This window comes from Somniosus microcephalus, unplaced genomic scaffold, assembly GCF_052327205.1.
Source record: "Somniosus microcephalus isolate GS21.2 unplaced genomic scaffold, FLI_Smic_1.0 unresolved_chr1, whole genome shotgun sequence".
Taxonomy (NCBI): Eukaryota; Metazoa; Chordata; class Chondrichthyes; order Squaliformes; family Somniosidae; genus Somniosus; species Somniosus microcephalus.
Genome location: NW_028225179.1, coordinates 99,145,452 through 99,168,691, shown reverse-complemented (window position 1 = coordinate 99,168,691; position 23,240 = coordinate 99,145,452).

Genomic DNA, 23,240 nt, shown 5'->3' with positions numbered 1-23,240 from the left:
TGCTCATGTCCAATAATGGTCTGGTTATTTCTGAATAGTTCAATATCCATTGTCTACAATAGCCAGTCATTCCTAGAAAATGTTTCATTTCTCTTTTAGTCTTTGGCAACGGCGTGTTGCAAACGACCTTTATTCTATCCGGCGTTAATTCCCTGTTTTATCAATGATTCCATCACTGGCTCAATTCCTTTTTCTGCTTTCTCTGACAATGGATACTGTGACCTTTTGGGTAATGGTGCAGCTGGATTAAATGTAACTTTATAGGGCTGTGCAGTATAAATCTTTCCTACCTCATTTGGGTGTTTTGCCCACAAAATATCAGTTACTTGTTTCAGAAGCGTTTCAGCCTCTTGGCATAGCCACGTTCTTGCTCCCAATTTTTCTTCTCTTGTCAGGAGTCCGTTGAAAGTTATTTTCTGATTTAATCTAATGGAAAATCCCTTATCTCCATATTCTGTAAGTGTGACGCCACCCCTACACCAAGTTTTCGAGGTGGGTAGAGAGCCCATACGCTTCACCATAGGTCCTAAATCTTTAGAATGGTGAAATATGGCTCCTGCAATAGTGCAGTGGGGATCGGCATCAATGACCTTGTAGAGTGCCTTCGTAGCTTGTGAGAGGTTAATTAAGGCTGCAACACCTTCTGGGCCGACGAAACTTTGTCTAATAGTTAGGAGATATTTTAAATTTAAAAACGGCTGATAAAAGTTTTGAATCGTAAAATCTTTTCCTGTTTTGTCATAGCAGGCCGTACAGTGCAATTTTGAATGCAATTTCTCTAGTTTCAGGGATTCCTGGTATTGTTTTATGGAGCTTGTAACGAATCCCCACGCTCCTAACAGATTGACAAGTTCGGGACTCAAACTTGGGTCGGCAATTTCCCATGCGTAAAGAAAAGCGTGTTTTATTTCTGTTACTGGGTCCGCATATGCCTTATCTATTGTGATTTCTACCGTTACTCCTGATGGGGAGCAAATGATTGTAGCATTCATTTTGCACAGCAAGTCTCTTCCATATATATTCATAGAGACATCTCCTGATAACAGAAAGGAGTGTTCTTCCTCAAATTCTTCTACTTTTACTGTGAGGGGAGTCGATTGATTCAAGCGTTGTAGTATTCCAGCCAATCCAGCTATCGGGGTCTTTTTCCCATTAATAGGCATTCCTTCAGAATATCCTTTCCCTAACACCGAAAAGATTGCTCCTGTATCTACTAAAAATGACATAGGTCTCCCAGCTATTTGCATTTTAATTTCAGGATCGCTGCATGAATTTAAAGAAACAACGGGCATTTAGTGGTCTGTGGCGCCTGGGGCTGCTGGTGTCAGTCTGTAATTCTGATCTCTATTTCTCCTAAATCCCTGTCCGTTTGCAGGGTAAACCCCTGACTGGTCCGAAAAAGGGTTATGGACTGTGAAATTAGGACCTTTATTCTCTAACGGAGGTCCATTATTGGAGGTTTGGTTCTGACGGTTTTTCACAGGGCATTGGTTTGCCCAATATCCGGGTTGTCCGCAATTGTAACAATTACCAGATCGTCCATACCCTCTTCCTCTAGCACGTCTTCCTCTATATTCCCCTCTATTCTTCATTCTATAGATACCTTGTTGTCCTACCATAATAGAGGAGAAAGGTTTTTCTTCGGCGTAATATTTTTCTTCTGACTCATCAAACATAGAGGCAGTCTTTTTATCTAGCTGTTCTCTATTTCTCTCTTGTCCGTCTAACATTCCTCGAGGCAAGTAACTCTTTCTATGTTAAATGAACCATCTGGGGGGAAAGGGTCTAGCTTTACGTACCGTCCATTTGGCCAATTTGGTAGATGATCGATAGATGATTGACCACAATTTTTAGCATAAAGGCTGCCGGCGTGCCTTTATCGGGTGGTTTGCTTGTATGGGCGCCCATTCTTAACAATCTCGCCAACAATCAACAAGTAAACAGTAAACAATGGTTGTAACAATTATTAACTTAGTTCAACTATATATCGTTCTGCGTTGTACGCCCCTACAGAACAAGTCTTAAAATCCTTATACTTTAATACGAGGGACTTGAACCCTCGTAGAAGGTATTTCAACAGAGAAAAATCCTGGGCCTGTTAATACAAGCCTTTAAAACACAGTGATAATTCTCAAACGATACGTTCTGCCGCGGGACTCGAGATTGGACCCCGGCTGCCTCTCTACTGCAGTCTTATTTCTATAGCGCTTTAACACTCTCATTTGTCTTTTCTCAACGGTGTTTCAGGATTCAGATCCTCAAGCGCGGTCCCTCTGTTCCGTATCCTGAAAGAGGAAACAATCGCGAGATGTGTACTATACCCTGAAACATGAGCCTTAACTGATCGCAATACTATGGGTAGTGGCAAACAGAACACATTTAGAGCGTGCCAAAGGAGAAATCTCTTTAACTTGCCAGTAGAGAACCATCCCCAGGCAAGCACAATGATTCCGTCCATTTATTCACCAGCCAACAGCAAGCGCTCTCGGTGGAACCTCCAAGTAATACTGTCGAAATCTCGACTCCGAGTAAGAGTCTAGACATCGGGTTCCGTCAGAAAAGTAATACTTTAATGTTTAACTTGCACAAGGGAAGCGTGTCTCAGTCAATGGCTGAGGCAACAACTTCCACGAGCACTCTTTCGGACTCTATATTTATACAGTGTAACAAACAACTCCTGATTGACACATCATTATCATACATCAAACCGTTTCATGCACAAGAACAATGAATAGAACATCTTATCACATTCCTGTACATACACATAGTTAATCATTGCTACATACACAAAGACATCTGTCACCACAGACTTGCTCCTGTTCTTCTTACATTCATCAGTTCCTTTTATCTACAGGCTGTACCTTGGGAGCGGCTTTGGTACTTAGCACATTCTGTTCTGGCTGTGTTCCAACAGTCTTGCATCAGCTATTTCAATACTTGAACTTTTAACCCATGTCAACTAGTCCATCATGCTTTACGAAATTGACACAAAACTATACAGGATATTGTATATTTCCACAGTACTCACCCGTGGGGACCCGAATTTCTGGCCCTACAAGTCTCCTGGAAATTCTGTTAAAATTCAAAAGCTGCTATGCAGCCATATACCTGAACAAATCTGAATTGGGTGGCTTTCCTCAAAAGCAATGCCCAACAACACACTGAACAGTCATAACCAAAGAGTCCTAAGAGAAGCTGAGACATGATTTCTTGGTGTGTAGCTGGTTTTAAACTCTTGTGTACCACTAGACGATTAAATAAGCTTTTAACAAGCTAAAAATTATGCAAATGTAGTGCTTATTTACCATACGGCCAACATTGACATCTACCTGAATCTCTAATGGAAGTTATGTAAAGATGACAATCTATTTCCACATTGCCCATGTGTCTGTCTAAATCTGAGAACAGTCTTTGGTTATTGAACGGCAAGAAGCAAGATCAGGCCAATCCAGACCTCATCAGAAGGGCACAGATGCTTAGTTCTATTAGAAGATGGAACCCAGGTTGATTTGTCCCTCACTAACCCAAGGTCGCTGCTGTGTATTATCTCATCCCAACAGCTGCCCCGGCTGATTATGACATTCTGAACTGTACATGATGGCGGTCTATAAAAGAGGCTCACTGTACCCGAATAATTGTCCTCGAAGCATTTTGAGATATTTATCAGATGGCTCAGAATTTGCGAAATTCGCGCGATCTCTGTGGTGAAATGTTTGCTTTTTTCAACGTTCAAGTGATTTCCACTTTCTGTTGTGGGAATCCCGAGAACGATGCTGCTGTGACGTCAACAAACTGTCTGAGCAACCAATCACATTGCAGTATTCTCACAGACAGGGAACAAACAAATGAAAAGCTGCTTTTACCTGGAATTTTTTACAAAGTTACACAGAGTGGAACAAAGATTGGGATATTTATTTAAGGGGATATTACTAAGATTGTTTAACCAACATTGTAGTCACTTGCCCCTCGTTTTCGCCATCTGCAACCCCTGTTAAGCAATTTTATTGTAATTACTGTGTGCGTGTGGGATAGTTTGATATTTTGATTATAGTTTCTTTTAGTTAATAAAACTTGATTTTTTTCTCTCATCCAAACTACGTGTCTGTTTTAATATCAATAATTATAAGCCCTGCAGTCAGAACTGGAAGGTGGGGTAGCGATTCGAAACCGCTGTTTTAAAATTGGTTTTATTTGTAAATTGGTCTGAGTGCAGGAAAAGGCTGCAAGACCAGGAAAATTACTTTAAACCAGTTGGGATAGGGCAGAAACTGAACTAGCAAAAACAATTATTTATTAAATATGGTGCCAGGATTTACCATTAGCAGCGATCAAATGTCCCCTGTCTCTCGTTAGATTGGCCCTTTCCTGTTTAATTTCCATGAGTTTTGCTTGGCAGCTTGCAGAAAACAGGACATCGAAATGGTGCAGCGCTGACGACTGGGCATTTGGGACTTGTATAAACAGAGCAAGCAACTGCGCACCTCATTAAACAATCAGATGGAAGAATTGTTACTGAACCGCGCAGAGGCTGAACCATGCAGTGTAAGTTGGAATAGTGAACTTAATGCCAAATCAGGTACAGAAAACGAAATAAAGAGAGAAACAGAAATATTGGTGTAAAAGAGAGAGAGACGCGAAAAAGTAATAGAGAAACATGTAATCACAGTTTTTAAATCCCAACAACAATCAAATGCTGAAGGAATGAGAGTCCACACTTCCAACAGACAATGTTCGGTGCCAGAGAAATTGTTTGTCAGGAAGTCATACTTATTATGCAATTAAAAAAGATACTTAGAATGCAATGGAGAAGCTTCAATTTCTGTGGCATGTTTAGTCCTTATCTATGACGTTAAGTACATGAACTCCATGCCATTCAATACAGTTCAATGGGGAGACAAGACGGCAAGCTACCGTTTAAATGCAGCTTACAGCAGAGTGGTGCATCTTGGACAGCAACATCCGGATTTTCAGAAATAATGGCGCATGTGCGCTCGCCTGAAATTGCTGTCCGATTTGCACATGAATAAAGATGAGAGCCGTTAGCCTCGCCGTTATTTTGACTGCAACTTCTGGTCCTTTATCTTGTTTTAATGTTTTCGTACTCTTTCAAATCACTGCTTCATTAGATTTTCTTCCAGTTAGACTGAAGCTTCTGTTATGAAAGTAACTCCACCCTCCAGGTTTATTTTCTAAGTTTGCACAGCCAATAAGTAATTAACACCTTCCTTCTATCCTCTCACGTCATTAGCTTGGATATTTATAAATCAACATTTTGCTAAGTTGCAATGCTGTATGCAAAGGCTCAAACTGTACTCATTTTTTTTTAAGTTTCAGTAATCAAGCTGAGTGTCTCAGGCTTTGTTTTTGCTCGTGATTTATTTGTTTTGTCAGCGGCCAGAAAATATATTCAAATTTCACAGTATGGTGACAAGGCGGAGTAAGAAATGGTCTCGCAGAACCGCGGTTTTAACCTATGCAGTGCCATTTCTCACTCCCAAAAAGGAGTGCTCGAAGGGAGAGACATAAGCGTTACCTCCATAAATAACCAGGAGCACTCCTGTCTCTGCTGCCAAACCACTAAGTCTGGGCATCAACGTTTCTATTCATACGAGTTGTTGTTTATGCACTTGAGAAGAGTACAAATATACCTGAAGTATTCTCATTTAAGGGCATGGGATAATGGGCCGTACGTTGTGTACGCACCCGTAGACGCCTCGCAAGTGGTGGATTCAGGCATGTGAAGCGCATGCGCTGAAAAGCAGAGTATCCAATCTGTCAAGAATCCTCTTGACAGATCAGTCACATGCACAGGAAAGGTAGCCCTACCGGCTAAGATTTTTGACGATTTCTCAAATGCTTTAGATTAGGTACGTCCGAAACAGCTGCGACTGGTAAATTCAGGTGTACAGCCTGCATCCTACCAGAAGAAGCTGCAGGAAGAAGAACTTTTTCAGCAGGGGGTTTGGAAACGGAACATTTTTAACTGTGAAAGTGAGCAAAGTACTTTGTACAAAGACTGATGTAAGTTTTAAAAAATCTTAATTTATTAAATACTTTATTGGTTTTGGATCTTGTTTTGAGGAGTGTAGGTAATTTAAAGAGCAACTCTCGCTGTGTGCAAGGTAAGCATTCTGCTGATTTAGATTTCAATTCTTAAAATGTGAAAATGACTGTTTAAAATGATTTATTTCACATTTACTAACGTTTTAAATAATTATGCCAAGATATAGGATTTAGTTATATGTTAAGTTTTCTATGCCCTTTAAAAATTTTATATTTGACTTTGTGAAAATGTTAAAGTTCTTAGAAAATTATATCAGGCCGTGATATTCATCAGGTGGTTATGAGTTGTGCCCGATCCGATACCGCACGTTTCCCACCACAGCCCGACTTGTATTTCTACCCACTCAATTTATTAAAATGACTTATACAACTCTATCCGTTTTTCCTTCCTTGTACTTCATCTGTTTAAAGAGGTAGCCTGTGAGGGAGAAACATGCCCTTTGACAATGTTGCCCAGATCATCCGTGTGATTGTGGATCACAGAATCGAAAACACCAGGGAACAACAAAGAAGACTGAGGAACCACTTCTGTCACCTGATCAGGAGGAACTACTGCCCACCCCAGAGAGTGTACGCGGAGAGGCTGTCATTTGAGATGCTGTCGGAGGAGTTGTGTGTGAGGAGGCTGTGCTTCAGTAAAGATGCAATCGGCCGACGATGTGACATATTAAAGGATGACCTTCAAACACGCTCAAAGACCCGCACTGACTTGTCAGTGCCCATGAAGGTAACCACAGCTCTGAACTTCTTTGCATTCGGGTCATTTCAGTCAGGCACTGGTGACATTTCAAACATCTCCCAGAGTGCTGCGAGGGCTTACATTCACCAGGTCACAGATGCCATTTTCCGTAGGGCTACAGTGTTCAAAGGCTTCGACTTGTCCATTCGGCAACAAAAGGAGAGGGCCCTTGCATTTTAGAGCACTGCTGCATTCCCCAAGGCAATTGGGGCCGTTGATGAATCCATGTTGCATTGAAGACACTATTTGATGCGCCTGTGACATACATCAACAGGAAGGGCTTTCATTCATTAAATGTTATGATAGTCTGTGCTGCGCAACTCAGGATTCTAAACGTGAATGCAGACCACAGGGGAAATGCTCATGATTCCTTCATCCTCTGTCTCTCGGACTGATATGTCACCCTCAGCACATTGCCTCCAGGATCCGCTTGGATTTTGGGCGACAACAGTGGCCCGCTGAAACCGTGGTTGATGACTCCCTATCGCAAGACTAATAATGAGGCTCAGGAGAGACACAACCAGGCACACTGTCCACACAGCAAGTGGTGGAGAGGGCAATAGGGATTCTAAAATCACGCTTCCGTTGACTGGACAGGTCAGGGTGGTCCTTGTAGTGTTCTCCTCTGAAAGAGTCAAGGATTGTCGTGGCCTGTTGTGCTTTGCATAACTTTGCCCTGCGGGAAGGATTGATACTTAACACTGTATAGGAGCTCAAAGCTGAACTGGAGGACATGGACGATGCCAATGTACCTGAGGGCAGGTCTGACTCAGAGGAGCCACGTGCTGCCGAAAGCAAGGCTGCTCGGGAACTGCTAGTAGGCAACATATTCACGAGGTGATGATAGTGTTGCCTTGTATCTCCCCCTCCCCAAGCAAGGCAAAGAAAGGAACAGACAAAGTTTAAAGCGAAACAGTGAACTTTTATTGCAGCATCAACGACTGCTGACGTACTGTTTTGATGTTCTTAGTATTTAACTTTTAATTGTTACCTAGCTATTTTCTGCTTTGTGAACATTTGCATAGATACATTTTTGGTTAAAATTTATAAACTGTTTAAAGTTACTTTTTCGGTTTCTTAGGGCAATAAAGACATTCAAGATGGAAACTAGCTATTTTTCTAATTTTCCAACAGTTGTAATGTTGAATTAGTTGCTAATACAAATGTTGACATTTTTTTCAAAGTGACACTAGACTGTACTTTTGAAACGAAACGGTGACATACACTTTCAGTCACAAATATATATTTCAATAAAAAAACAACGCCAACATTTAAATACAACAAAACTTTAAATAATTGTACGATATTCCCCCTTGCATCTGTGCCTGAGGGTCGAAGGAGGTGGATTGTGCAAAAGGTGACACCTTAATGTCTCCTGCACTTTCCCCTTCCACGTGTACACAGTCCACTGCTGTCAAGTGTGCCATCTCTTGCCCTGCAGCAATTGGCTCGTGACAGTGCTGCTGCTGCAGCTGCTGAAAGGCAACATTTGCTTCCATCCTAGTTGGTGGAGCTGCTGTCACGTAGACTTGCACTCTGCCTGCGCTGGGTGCAGGAAAGGATGGTTTTGTGAGAGTCACAGTAATGGCAGCAGGACCTGCTTCTTGCAACGGCAGTATGTTGGAAGATGATCAGCAATGCATCTACTATTTCTAGGACCACTTCCGTAAGTACACTAGGATGTATATTATCAGGCCCTGGGGAATTATCGGCCTTCAATCGCATCAATTTCCCTAACACCATTTCCCTACATATACTGATTTCTTTCAGTTCCTCCCTTTCATCAGAGCCTATGCTCCCCGACATTTCTGCGAGGTTATTTGTGTCCTCCTTTGTGAAGACAGAACCAAAATATGTATTTAATTGGTCTGCCATTTCTTTGTTTCTCATTATAAATTCCCCTGATTCTGACTGCAAGGGACCTACGCTTGGCTTTACCAATCTTTTTCTCTTCACCTATCTATAAAAGCTTTTACAATCAGTTTTTATGTTCCCTGCAAGCTTACTCATATTTTCTACTTTCCCTTTCTTAATTAATCCATTTGTCCTCCTTTGCTGAATCCTAAACTGCTGCCAATCCACAGGATTACTGCTTTTGCTGGCAAATTTATATGTTGTCTCCTTGGATCTTATGCTATCCCTAATTTCCCTCGTTAGCCACGGTTGAGTCACATATTTTGATTTATTCTTATGCCAAACTGGGATGAACAAATTCTGCAGTTCATCCATGTGGTCTTTGAATGTTTGCCATTGCCTATCCACTGTTAAACCTTTGAGTGACATTCCCCAATTAATCCTACCCAATTCGCACCTCAGGCCATCGTAGTTTCATTTATTTAAATTCAGGACCCTAGTCTCTGAGTCAACTAGTTCATTCTCCATCTTAATAAAGAATTCGATCATATTATGATCGCTCTGACCTAAGGAGCCTCGTACAACAAGATTGCTAATTAATCCTTTCTCGCTACCTAACACCCAGTCTAAGATGGCCTGCTCTCTGGTTGGTTCCTCGACATATTGGTCCAGGAATCCATCCCGTAAACACTCCAGGAATTCCACCTCCACATTACTGTTACTAATTTGGTTAGCCCAATCTATATGTAGATTAAAGTCACCCATGATGACTGCTGTGCCCTTTTTGCACGCTTCTCCAATTTCCCTTTTAATGCCATCCCCAACCTCCGCATTACAGTTTGGAGGTCTATAGACCAATCCCACTAACGTTTTCTGCTCCTTGGTTTTACTCAGTTCTACCCATACAGATTCCACATCATCAGAGCTAATATCCTTCCTTACAATTGTATTAATCCCTTCTTTAACCAGTAATGCTACCCCACCTCCCTTTCCTTTTTGCCTATCTTTCCTGAATATTGAATACAACTGGATGTTGAATTCCCAGCCATCGCCACGCTGGAGCCATGTATCAGTAATCCCAATCAAATCATATTCGTTTACCTCTATTTGCGCAGCCAATTCATCCACCTTATTACAAATGCTCCTCGCATTAAGACACAAAGCCTTCAGGCTTGTTTTTTTAAAGCTCTTATACATTTATAATCATTACGTACTGTGGCCATGTTTGACTTAAACCGTTGATTTCTCTGACTGCCACTTTTGTTTTTCTCCTTCCTATCTTTTGCTTTTATCCTTGTTTCCCTTTCCTCTATTCCCCTTCTCAGGTTCCAAACCCCCTGCAATTTTAGTTTACACACGCCCCCAGAGCACTTGCAAACACTTCCCCTTGGATATCGGTCCCGGCCCTGCCCAGGTGCAAACCGTCCAGTTGAACAGGACCCCCCTCCCCCAGAACCGGTTCCAATATCCCAGGAATTTGAATCCCTCCACTGGCACCATTCCTGTAGCCATGTATTCATCTGAAATATTCTTCTATTTCTTCTCTGACTAGCACGTGGCATTGGTAGCAACCTGGAACAGTACCCATGGATTGGAGGGTAGCTAATGTTACCTCACTATTCAAAAGAAGTGGTAGAGAGAAAACGGGGAATTACAGACCGGTAAGCCTGACATCGGTAGTGGGGGTAATGCTAGAGTCCATTATAAAAGATGTAATAGCAGAGCACTTGGAAAACAGTGACAGGATCGGACAAATTCAACATGGATTTACAAAAGGTAAATAGTGCTTGACTAACCTGCTGGAATTTTTGGAGGACGTGTCTAGTATAATAGATAAGGGAGAACCAGTGGATGTGGTGTATTTGGACTTTCAGAAGGCTTTCAATAAGGTACCACATAAGCGATTAGCGTGTACAGTTAAGGCACACGGGAATGGGGGCAAGGTATTCACTTGAATAGAGAACTGGTTGGCAGATAGAAAGCAAAGAATTTGAAAAAACGGGTCTTCTTTCGAGTGGCTGGCAGTGACTAGTGGGGTACCGCAGGGATCGGTCCTTGGGCCCCAGCTATTCACAATATATATTAATGATCTAGACAATGAAACTACATGTAATATCTCCAAATTTGCAGACGACACAAAGCTGGGTGGGCATGTGTGCTGTGAGGAGGATGCCGAGAATCGACAGGATGATTCGGACAGGTTGGGTGATTGGGCAGAAGCATGGCAGATGCAATATAATGTGGATAAATGTGAGGTTGTCCACATTGGTGGATAAAAAAAGGCAGATTATTATCTGAATGGCAATAGACTGGGAGAAGTGGAAGTGCAACGAGACCTGGGTGTCCTTGTGCACCAGTCGCTGAAGGTAAGCATGCAGGTGCAGGAGGCGGTTAAGAAGGCAAATGGTATGTTGGCCTTCACAGCGGGAGGGTTTGAGTACAGGAACAACGATGTCTTGCTGCAGTTGTAAGGGCCTTGGTGAGACCACATCTTGAGAATTGTGTGCAGTTTTGGTCACCTTATCTGAGGAAGGATGTTCTTGCCATGGAAGGAGTTCGGCGAAGATTCACCAGGCTGATACCTGGGATGGCAGGAATGACGTATGAGGAGAGATTGGGTCGATTAGTCTTGTACTCGCTGGAGTTTGGAAGAATGAGAGGGGATCTCGTTGTAACGTATAAAATTCTGGAAGCACTGACAGACTAGATGCAGGGAAGATGTTCCCAATGGTCGGGGAGTCCAGAACCAGTGGTCAAAGTCTAAGGATAAGGGGTAGGCCTTTTAGGACAGAAATGAGGAGGAATTTCTTCACCCAGAGAGTGGTGAACCTGTGGAATTCTCTACCACAGAAGGCAGTAGAGGACAATGCATTAAATATATTCAAGAAGGAGTTGGATATATTTCTTTAGGCTAAAGGGATCAAGGGGTATGGAGAGAAAGCAGGGGCCGGGTACTGAACTTGAAGGATCCGCCATGACCACATTGAATGGCGGAGCAGGCTCGATGGGCCGAATGGCCTACTCCTGCTCCTATCTTCTATGTTTCTATGTTTCTATGTAGTTGAACGAAAGACTCGTTTCCCTGATTAAGCACCATAGTAACATGGCCTGCTTTTTGCAAATGCAATATTATCTGATTAATGCCATAATCACATCTTTAACAACATCATCAATTCCCTGCTGGATAGAGATAAGACAGTCAAGTTTCTTCCCATGAAGTGTGTATATACCTTGCCTCAATCCTTCAACCTGTTGCAACTGAGTTTCTATATAAATCTTTTGCGTTGAATATATTGCTGTTTCTCCCACAGGCTCTGCTGTAACAGGTTGGTGTCTGGCTGTGGAACGACAGTAATCTGTGCCTGGAACAGAGCCAGAGGGGACAGTGGATGGACAGGTTTTGTACAGCCACCCAGGGTTCATACCCTAACCTTCTACTAGCTGACACCACGCAAATTCCTCCTCCTCCTCCACCTCACTTACTGCTCCCACTGCATATGTAACCTTTCCCCCAATGGCCACTGCAGCCGCAGACTCAACACAAAATTCATCCCGTGTGTGAGAAGGAAGCTGTTCACCTCTGGGAAGCAAACAGTAAATATTTACAAAGGTGAAGCACGATCTGCCACATCACAGAGTCTGATATTCAACATGCATGTAACAGTTTTAAATATACAGCTGGACAGACCAACTCACCTTTCCTTACCCTAATCTCTGATTGGGCACCAGGCACTGAAGAGCCACGACTGATTCCAAGCAATCGCGTGACCATTTCCACTTGATCTGATAACTCCCTCAGAGTGACAACACCACCACCTGTCAGGGCACGCTCTCTGCTTTTGTTAACAATTTTACTCTAAAATTAAAATGGAAAATAAAATGAAACTTCAGTTTTTTCCTGCAGAGGCCACTACCTGCCTTTGAGAAAGGACCGCATGCTGCTTTGCAGACAGTGTTTCTTCACTATATGAAATTTCAGAACTCAAAGATGTGAAGTAAAGATAAGTTGACAATGGATGACCTGGAGCTAACCCCAAAACCATATAATTTTATGCCAAGCTCAGATGCCTGGATAATTAAGTCACTTTAGAACACCCATGCATATAAGATATTTTTTTTAAAATAGTTCAGTTAAATTTAAACAAATGTTACAGATGACATTTCTAATACCTGTAAAACCTTGGCAGTTCATATCAAATCATTAAATTTTTGCAGCATTGTTCCACTGTCAATGGAATGGTGGAGTTCACGCTGACTTCTGTCCATCCTGCCATCTGTCCTTTGTGCGGCGCCCTGGAAATCTCATTCCCAATGATCCACAGGCGCTTCACCTCAACCACATTGAGGAGTGTGCTGATGTCATCGTCAGTGTAATTCTGAGCTCTCATAATCATGCAAATTTTGCTTGGTCCTTCCATTTCACTTTGCTGATTAATTAAAATTAAGGAAAATGTTTTCAGGGCTTTTAAGAACTCTTTAAATTGTTTGATATCACTTTAAAACTATTTAAGATTCTTTGCATCCATATAAATTCTTTAAACATTTCTAAAAGTTTGCAAAAGTTTGATAAAAAAACTGTTAATTAAGAGCTTATCATTGAGTTTCACAGCTACTTTCAGTGTTGATCACCTCTGAAGAGTTAAAAAAATCAGGGACGTGGCTGCTCTTGTGGGCGGCTACCCCCTCCGATCGAAGCCCAGGGCTGCACGCACACTGCGATCCTCGGCGGCGTGAGGTCATACGCTGCGCAGGAGCAAAGTGACTTCAGGTCATTGCGGATCTTTTTTGCTGGTTGGGGGCTTCCATCAGTGGGAAGCTTCCAAGTGCAAACTACGGGCAATAGCATACACAGCACAGAAATAAGCCATTCGATCTGACCAGTCCATGTCAGCGTTTATGCTTCACACAAGCCTCCACTCATCCTGCCTCAGCTGCATACATCAGCATAACCCTCTATACCATTCTCCCTCATTTGCTTGGCTAGCTTTCCCTGAAATTCAACTAAACTATTCGCCTCCAGTAATCCCTTATAGCATGTTCGTTATTCTCCTCCCTCTCGGGGTAAAGAAGTTTCTTCTGAATCCTCTAATTTTATTTCATTGTGACTATCTTATGGTGACGGCCTATAGTTTTCCCCACAAGTGGTATCTCACTATGCCTGCTGTATCAAAACATTTCATAAATTCAAAGACCACTATTATGTAATTCCTCATGGTTCTCCTTTCAAAAGAAAGGAGTCCCAGCCTATTCATCCTCACCTGATATTTATAACCTCGTGGTTCTGGAATCAAACTTGTAATTTTTTTGCACCTTCCCCAGTTCCTCTATACCCTTTGAAATATTATGACGACCAAAACTGTGCACAACAATCTAAGTGTGGTCCAATCATGGTACAATATAAGTTGAGCTTAACTTCTGCAGTTTCTTATTCCAGCCCTCTAGCAGTAACCCCTAGTTTTCGGTTGGCTTTTTGTATGGCCTTATTGACCTGCATAGGAACTCTTCATGGCTTGTGTACTGGTACTCCCTGATCCCGTTGCCCTTCTACCCCACTTAGATTCTTATTTTTCAAGTAATATATGGTTGCTAATGCTTCTTACCAAAATGTAATATCTCACCTTGCAAGGTGGACAAGGTTGGTAACTAAATGTCCCAGTGTATCTGACGTTTCGAAAAGACAGGCAAAATGGAAAATGAGGGTGGGCGGGTAGCACTGATATCAAAGGATGATATAAGGACAGTAATGATAAAGGATCTTTGCTCTGAATATCAGGATTTAGTATCTTTATGGGTGGAGATAAGGAATAACAAGGGGCAGAAAGCACTGGTAGGTGTATTATATAGGCCACCTAACACTAGCTATACCGTTGGATAGAATATTAATCAAGAAATAGTAGCAGCTTGCAACAAAGCCAATGCATTAATCATGGGGGAATTTAATCATCATACAGACTGGACAATCAAATTGGCAAAGGATGAGTTCATGGAATGCATTCGGGACAGTAACCTAGAACAATATATAATGGGACCAACCAGAGTACAGGCTACTTAATATACAAAAAGAAAATACTGCAGATGCTGGAAATCTAAAATAAAAACAGAAAATGCTGGAGATACGCAGCAGGTCAGGCAGCAACTGTGAAGAGCGAAACAGAGTTAACATTTCAGGTCGATGACCTTTCGACAGAACTGGAAGAAGCAGGAAATGGCACTGATTTTTAAGCAAGTTTAGGGGCTGGGAAAGTGGGGAGGGGATGACAGAACATTAGGGAAGGTCTGTGGTAGGATAGAAGGCAGGGGATGTTATGAGACATTAAGAGATATTCAAGGTAAAAGGAGATCGAATTGGGACAGGTTAAGAAACAAAGGATGGCTCTAGGTGAAGTATAAATTGCGCTGGCAGAATGAAAGACAGCTGCCATGTGGGAGAGAAGAAAAAAACGCACAGCCAAAAAGTGTGGTTAAAAAATATAATTGTGAGAGTAGCCGAGGATATGATCTGAAATTGTTGAACTAAATGTTGAGTCCAGAAGGCTGTAAAGTGCCTCATCAAATAATGAGGTGCTGTTCCTCGAGCTTACACTGAGCTTCAGTGGAACAATGCAAGAGGCTGAGGACGGTGAGGTCTGAGTGGGAGTGGAGTGGAGAATTAAAGTGACAGGTGACCGAAATAAAATAGGTTATTTTGTATCTTGTACTGTGTTAATTATTAATCTCACAGTAAAGGATCCTCTGGGGCAGAGTCATCATATAATGAAAGACTCGCGTTAATATTGAGAGTGACTTGCCTAAGTCCGAAACTAGAGTCATAAACTTCAATAAAGTCAATTACATAGGCATGAGGAGCGAGTTGGCTAAGATAGTTTGGCAAAATGGATTAAAAGGTATGGCGGTAGATAAGCAGCGGCTAGCATTTAAAGAAATATTTCATAATTCCAACAAAAATACATACCATTGAGAAGAAAAAAAACTCCACAGGAAAAGTGATCCAACCGTGGTTAACTAAAGAAGTTAACGATAACATTAGATTGAAAGAAGCATCTTCAAATGTTGCAAAGAATAATAGCAAGCCACAGGATTGGGAGAGTTTCAGAAACCGGCAAAGGTTGACCAACAAATTGACGAAAAGGGAAAAAATAGAATATGAGAGAAAACTAGCATGAAATATAAAAGCAGATTGTAAGAGTTTCTACAAATCTGTAAAAAGGAAAAGAGCAGCAAAATTAAACGTTGTTCCATTAGAGGATGAGACAGTAGAAATTATTATGGCGAATAAGGAAATGGTAGAAACGTTAAACAGCCATTTTGTATCTGTCTTCGCAACAGAATACATAAAAAGCATACCAAAAATGGCGGGGAACCAAGGGTCTAATGAGGGTGAGGAACTTAATGTAATTAATATAATTGGTAAAAAGTACTAGAGAAACAAATGGGACTAAAAGCTGACAAATCCCCTGGGCCTGACGGCCTTCATCCTCGGGTTCTAAAAGAGGTGGCTGAAGAGATATTGGATGCCAAATTTCGCTAGACTTTGGAATGGTGCCAGTGGATTGGAAGGTCGTAAATTTTTTATTTTTTTTTATTCTTTGTGGGATGTGGGCGTCGCTGGCTGGCTAGGCCTGCATTTAGTGCCCATCCCTAATTGCCCTGGAGAAGACGGTGCTGAGCCGCCTTCTTGAACCGCTGCAGTCCATATGGTGTAGGTACACCCACAATGCTGTTAGGAAGGGAGTTCCAGGATTTTGGCCCAGCGAAAGTGAAGGAACGGCGATACAGGTCCAAGTCAGGATGTTGTGCGGCTTGGAGGGAAACTTGTAGGTGGTGATGTTCCCATGCATCTGCTGCCCTTGTCCTTCTAAGTGGTAGAGGTCGCGGGTTTGCAAGGTTCTGTTGAAGGAGCTTTGGTGAGTTGCTGCAGTGCATCTTGTAGATGGTACACACTGCAGCCACAGTGCGCCGGTGGTGGAGGGAGTGAATGTTGAAGGTGGTGGATGGAGTGCCAATCAAGCGGGCTGCTTTAACCTGAATGGTGTCGAGCTTCTTGAGTGTTGTTGGAGCTGCACTCATCCAGGCAAGTGGAGAGTATTCCATCACACTCCTGACTTGTGCCTTGTAGATGGTGGAAAGGCTTTGGGGAGTCAGGAGGTGAGACACTCGTCGCAGAATTCCCAGCCTCTGGCCTGCTCTTGTAGCCACAGTATTTATATGGCTGGTCCAGTTAAGTTTCTGATCAATGGTAATCCCCAGGATGTTGAAAGTGGGGGATTCAGCGATGATAATGCCATTGAATATCAAGGGGAGATGGTTAGAGTCTCGCTTGTTGGAGATGGTCTTTGCCTGGCACTTGTGTGGTGCGAATGTTACTTGCCAATTGTCAGCCCTGCTTTTTGTAGACAGGACATACTTGGAATCATACCTAGACCAAAGGAAGTTGGCTCTGGTTGTTGGAGGGCATTCATCTCAATCACATGACATCACTGCAGGAGTTCCTCATGGCAGAGTCCTAGGCCCAATTATCTTCAGCTGTTTCATCAATGACCTTCCCTCCATCATAAGGTCAGAAGTGGGGATGTTCGCTAATGATTGCACACTGTTCAGCACCATTCGAGACTTGTCAGATACTGAGGCAGTCCGTGTCCATATGCAGCAAGCCCTGGACAACATTCAGACTTGGGATGACAAGTGACAAGTGGCAAATGTAACACCGCTATTCAAGAAATGAGGGAGAGAAACATCAGGGAACTGCAGGTCACTAAGCCTCAAATCAGTCGTCGGTAAAATGCTGGAATTCATTGTTAAGGGAGTGTTATCAAGTCATTTAGAAAATCATAACAAGATTAGGCAGAATCAACATGGTTTTATGAAAGGCAAATCGTGTTAAACAATTTTATTATAGTTTTTTCAGGATGTAACTAGTAGGGTAGATAAAGGGGAACCAGTGGATGGGGTATATTTGGATTTTCAAAAGTCATTCGAGTAGATGCCACATAAAAGATAATTACACAAGATGGGGCTCATGGCGTTGGGTGTGATATAGTTGCATGGATAGAGCATTGGTTAACAAACAGAAAACAGAGATTAGGGATAAACCGATCTTTGTCAGGTTGGCAGGCTGTACCTAGTGGTGTGTCGAAATGTTCAATGTTGGGGCCTCAGCTATTTACAATCTATATTAATGACGTAGATGAAGGGACCGAGTGTAAGGTATCCTAGTTTGCTGATGATGCAAAGCTAGGTGGGACAGTAAGCTGTGAGGAGAACACAAAGAGTCTGCAAAGGGATATAGATAGACTAAGTGATTGGGCATAAAGGTGGCAGATGGAATATAATGTAGGGAACTGTGAGGCTATTCAGTTTGTTGGAGGGATAGAAAAAAAGTATATTGTTTAAATGATGAGAAACTTTCTAATGTTGGTGCTCAGAGAGGCTTGGGTGCCCTTGTGCAAGAAACACAGAAAACTAGCATGCAGGTACAGCAAGCAATAAGGAAGGCAAATGGTATTTTGTCCTTTATTGCAATTGGATTGGTGTATAAGAGTAAGGAAGTCTTGCTGCAATTGTACAGGGCCTCGGTGAGACCACACCTGGAGTACTGTGCACAGTTTTTGTCTCCTTATCTAAGGAAGGATACACTTGCCTTGGAGGCGCTGCAGCTAAGGCTCACTAGATTGATTCCAGGGATGAAAGGGCTGTCTTATGATAACTGATTGTGTATAATCGGCCTTTACATTCTGGGGTTTAGAAGAATGAGCGGTGATCTCATTGAAACATGCACGATTCTGAACGGGATTTAAAGGGCACATGCTGATAGGTTGCTTCCCTTGGCTGATGTGACTAGAACTAGGGTGTATAGTCTGAGGATAAGGGGTAGGCCTTTTATGATTGAGATGAGGAATTATTTCTTCACTCAGAGGTTTGGGAATTTTTGGAATTATATGCCCCAGAGGGCTGTGAATGCTGAGTCTGCGAGTATATTCAAGGCTGAGATACATAGACCTTTGGACTCGAGGTGAATCAAGCAATATGGAGATCGGGCAGGAAAGTGGATTCGAGGTGGATGATCAGCCATGATCTTATTGAATGGCAGAACAGGCTCGAGGGCCGTATTGCCTACTCCTGCTCTTATTTTTATGTTTTTAAGTTCTTATGTTCTCACACTTACCTATGTTAAAATTAAGTTGCCATTTGATTGTCAATTCTGCAAGTTGGTTAATGTCTTCTTGTAATTTGTTGCAGTCCCCCAAAGTATTAGCTATCCCCTCCACCCTCAATTTGGTACCATCTGCAAATTTAGGAATTGTGTTTATGATCGAAAGCTCTAAATCGCTAATATAAACTGTGAAACAAGTGGTAAATTCGCAACTTGGAAACAAAAGGGCAGGTCCGGCAGGACCTATTCACTGTAAGAATCAAACGACAGTGGGATCATTTATAAAATTAATCCGTTGATGAGATTAGCTGACTGGTACAGCATGTCTTACTGACAGGAGTAGGGGTTGTGGGATATGTTAACAAAAGCAGCGTTGGGTTTAGATCAGTGAAAAAAACATATATGTTCGTTTAATAGATTTTATTTTGGATTTGAAACATTGTTATGTGTTTGTTCCGATTCAATATCGCCTGAATTACATTATCGGCAAAAGTTAATAATACCCCAATAATCTTTGATCTCCTACAACATAACATCGAATATGGGGAACAGTTGGCGAATTCCATTTCCATTAGTGCTTCCTGTTTGTAGATGTAGATTGTTCAACTTCTCGTCGGTCCGATGGATGTAATTCCATTTTAGTTCTGTGTAACTGAACCAACCAGGGGGCAGGCAATCTTAGATCTGGTCCTGTGTAATGAGAGAGGATTAATAAAAAATGTCCTAGTAAAGAATCCTCTTGGAATGAGTGACCATAATATGTTTGAATTCCAAATTCAGTTTGAGGGTGAGAGAGTTGCATCTCAAACAATGGTACTGACCTTACATAAAGTAGACTATGAAGGTGTGAGAGTAGAATTGACTACAGTGGACTGGGAAAAAAGATTAATGTGTGAGATGGTGCAAGAGCAGTGGTCTACATTCAAGGAGATATTTTACATATTTCAAGATAAATATATTCCACTGAGGAAAAAGGGGAGTATAAGAAAATACAGCCATCCATGACTTAGTAAAGTAATAAAGGATAGTATCCGACTGAAATCAAGGGCATATAAAGTAGCCAAATCTAGTGGGAGGATAGAAGATTGGGAAGCATTTAAAAGCCAGCCAACAATAACTAAAAGATTAATTAAGAAAGGGAAGATAGATTATGAAAGTAAACAAGCAAAAAATATGAAAACAGATAGCAAGAGTTTGTACAGCTATATAAATAGAAAGAGGGTGTATAAAGTGAACGTTGGTCCCTTAGAGGATGAGACCGGGAAACTAGTGGTGGGGAACATGGAGATGGCAAAGACGCTGAACAAATATTTTGTATCAGTCTTTACAGTAGAGGACACTAAAAATATCCCAACACTGGACAAACAGGTGGCAAGGGGGGGGGGGAGGAGAGAAACACGATTAAAATCACGAAGGAGATGGTTCTCGGCAAAATAATGGGAATTAAGGCGGATAAATCCCCCGGACCTGATGGCCTACATCCTAGGGTCTTGAGAGAATTGGCGGTAGGGATTGAGGATGCATTGGTGATTATTTTCCAAAACGCCCTGGACTCAGGAAAGGTCCCGGCAAATTGGAAAACTGCTAATGTAACACCCTTATTTAAGAAGGGAAGTAGACAAAAAGCTGGAAACTATAGATCAGTTAGCCTAACATCTGTGGTTGGCAAAATGTTGGAGACCATTATTAAGGAAACAGCAATAGAGCATTTGGATAAACATAATGGCCCAGTAATTCCTCTCTGAACGCGTGAGTATGGACGGGGTACTCGCACGTGTGGCCGGAGAAATTGACGGTTTTCAGCATACACAGCGCATGCGGGCAAAACCGGCATTTCCTCTCCCCTGACCTAAGGGGTTAAGATGCACAGCGCATGCGACTGCACAGGTAGCGCGTGCGCAATGAACTTCGTCGATTTCATTCATGGATTCAGTGAGGGTAAGTCCTGACAACTTGGAAATGAAAAAAGCAGGAGTAAAGCTATCGAGAAGCTACGGAGGAAGAAGTCTGTCATCGTGGAGCTTCTGAAAGTCATTCTATTTCTGTTTGGGAAAGGGAGGAAAGTTATTTTAAGAAAGGCTGAGGTAAGTTTAAAAAATTTTCTTTGTTTAAAACGGTTTTTCAGTACTGTAGGTAGAAGGAGCAATTGTGGCTGTGGGCAAGGCCTCATTGAATTTATTTTTATAAAATGTGAAATTGACTGTTTTAAAAATAATAAAATGCTTACAAAATGAAATTGTCATCAGTAATATTTAGTAAATATGTATGTATGATTGTATGTATGTCTGTATATATTCCATTCAAGATGTGCATTTATGTATGTATTCCTTTGAGTACGTGGATGAATGTATTTATGTAATGATACATTTCTGCAAATGTAATTTATTAGAAAAGGATCTAGGCCTGTGATATTCATCAGGAGGGAAGGATGTGTTTGCAAGCCGTTAAAGCATGCTTCCTGGCATAGGCCGAGTTGATGTTACAGGCACTAAGTTTATTAAAATAACTGTAACAACTATTTCCATTTACTCCGAACAGGTACGTCTGTGTAGTGAGGAGTCCTGTGAGCGAGAAACATGCCCTCTTATAGAAATGTTGCCGCGATGATCTATGTGTATTTGCTTCAAAGAAATCGCAACGCCAGGGAGCAACGTAAAAGATTGATGAACCATAACCGTCTCCTGATCAGAAGAAACAACTACCCACCCCACAGAGTTTACAGGGAGAGGCGATCATTTGAAATGCTGCCCGAGGAGTTGTGTATCAGTAGGCTGCGCTTCAGTAAAGAGGCAATTGGCCAACTATGTGACATGTTGAAGGCGGACTTGGAGCCACGCTCGAAAACACGCACTGCCTTGTCAGTGAACATGAAGGTAACCACAGCATTGAACTTCTTTGCAAGTGGATCATTTCAAGCAGGCACCGGTGACATATGCAACATCTCCAAGAATGCTGCGATGGTCTGCATTCACCAGGTCACAGAAGCCATTTGCCGTAGGCTTTCAGATTTCATTCATTATGACTTGTCCACTCGACATCAGGAGGAGATGGCCTTAGCTTTTTATCGCATTGCTGGATTCCCCAAAGCGATTGGGGCCGTCGATGGAACCCATATTGCTTTGAAGGCACCCAAGGATGCACCTGTGACATTCATTAACAGGAAGGGGTATCATTCATTGAATGTTAAGATATTATGTGATGCACACCTCCGGATCCTAAACATGAATGCAGGGCACCAGGGAAGTAATCATGACTCCTTCGTCCTCTGTAACTCTAAATTGTATGAATCTCTCAGCAAATTGCCTACAGGATCCGCATGGATATTGGGCGACAAGGGCTACCCGCTAAAACCATGGCTGATGACCCCCTACCGTAATACCATTAATCAGTCTCAGGAGAGATACAACCAGGCACACGTGACTACACGTCAAGTGGTGGAGAGGACAATAGGAGTTCTGAAATCACGCTTCCGGTGCCTGGATAGGTCAGGGTGGACCTTGCAGTACTCTCACCAGAAAGTTGCACGGATTGTGCTGGCCTGTTGTGCTTTGCACAACCTTGCCCTGCAGGAAGGACTGACCCTTAACAATGAGGAACAGCTGCCTGTTGAAGTGGAGGATGAAGGCGATGGCAATGTGTATGTTGCCAGGCCTCATGGGGAGGAGCCAAGTGCCACCGAATCTAAGGCTGCTCGTGAACTGCTGGTAGCCAACACCTTCACGCGGTAGTTACACCCTGTACCTACCCCTCCCCCCGCAAGGCAAAGACAGAAGCAGACACATATTAAAGTGAAACAGTGACCTTTTATTGCATCATCAAAAACTTTTCATCTTCAGTTTCGATGTATACAGTTAATAACTTGTAAATTCTAAGTAAAGCTTCTGTACTTTTAAAAATTTCTAAAAATGAACAATGAGGAAGAAATATTGTAAACAGTTCGTTTTTACATGTCTTTCTTTTGTTGTGCAAGTAAGACATTCAGGGTGTTAAGGACCTCTTTTATGCACTTTAATAATATTAAAGTTAACAGTTTTGAAATCACTTTGTAAAAAGGTTTAAGTACTTTTTGTTTGATTCACAGTGAAATGGCAAAATTTAAGATGGGTACTACCTCATGTAACGTTTTCAAACATGTGCATAATGCTAACTGTTGGCAAAGAAAGTGTAAACATTTTACAGTAATTTTTACTTTCTTACTGCAATACAAACATTCAAGGTGGGAACTAGCTAGTTTCTACTTGTGTAACTGTTGTAAAACTTTTTGAAATAAAATAAATGTTTAAATTGTTTTAAGATTGACTAATGGGTGTACTGATTAAAAGAAAAGGTAACATATCCTTTCATGCAGAAATAAACATTTAAATTTAAATATGTAAGAAAACATTAAACATTTCAATAAAATGAGAAATATAACAATTTAACGAATTGGCCAGT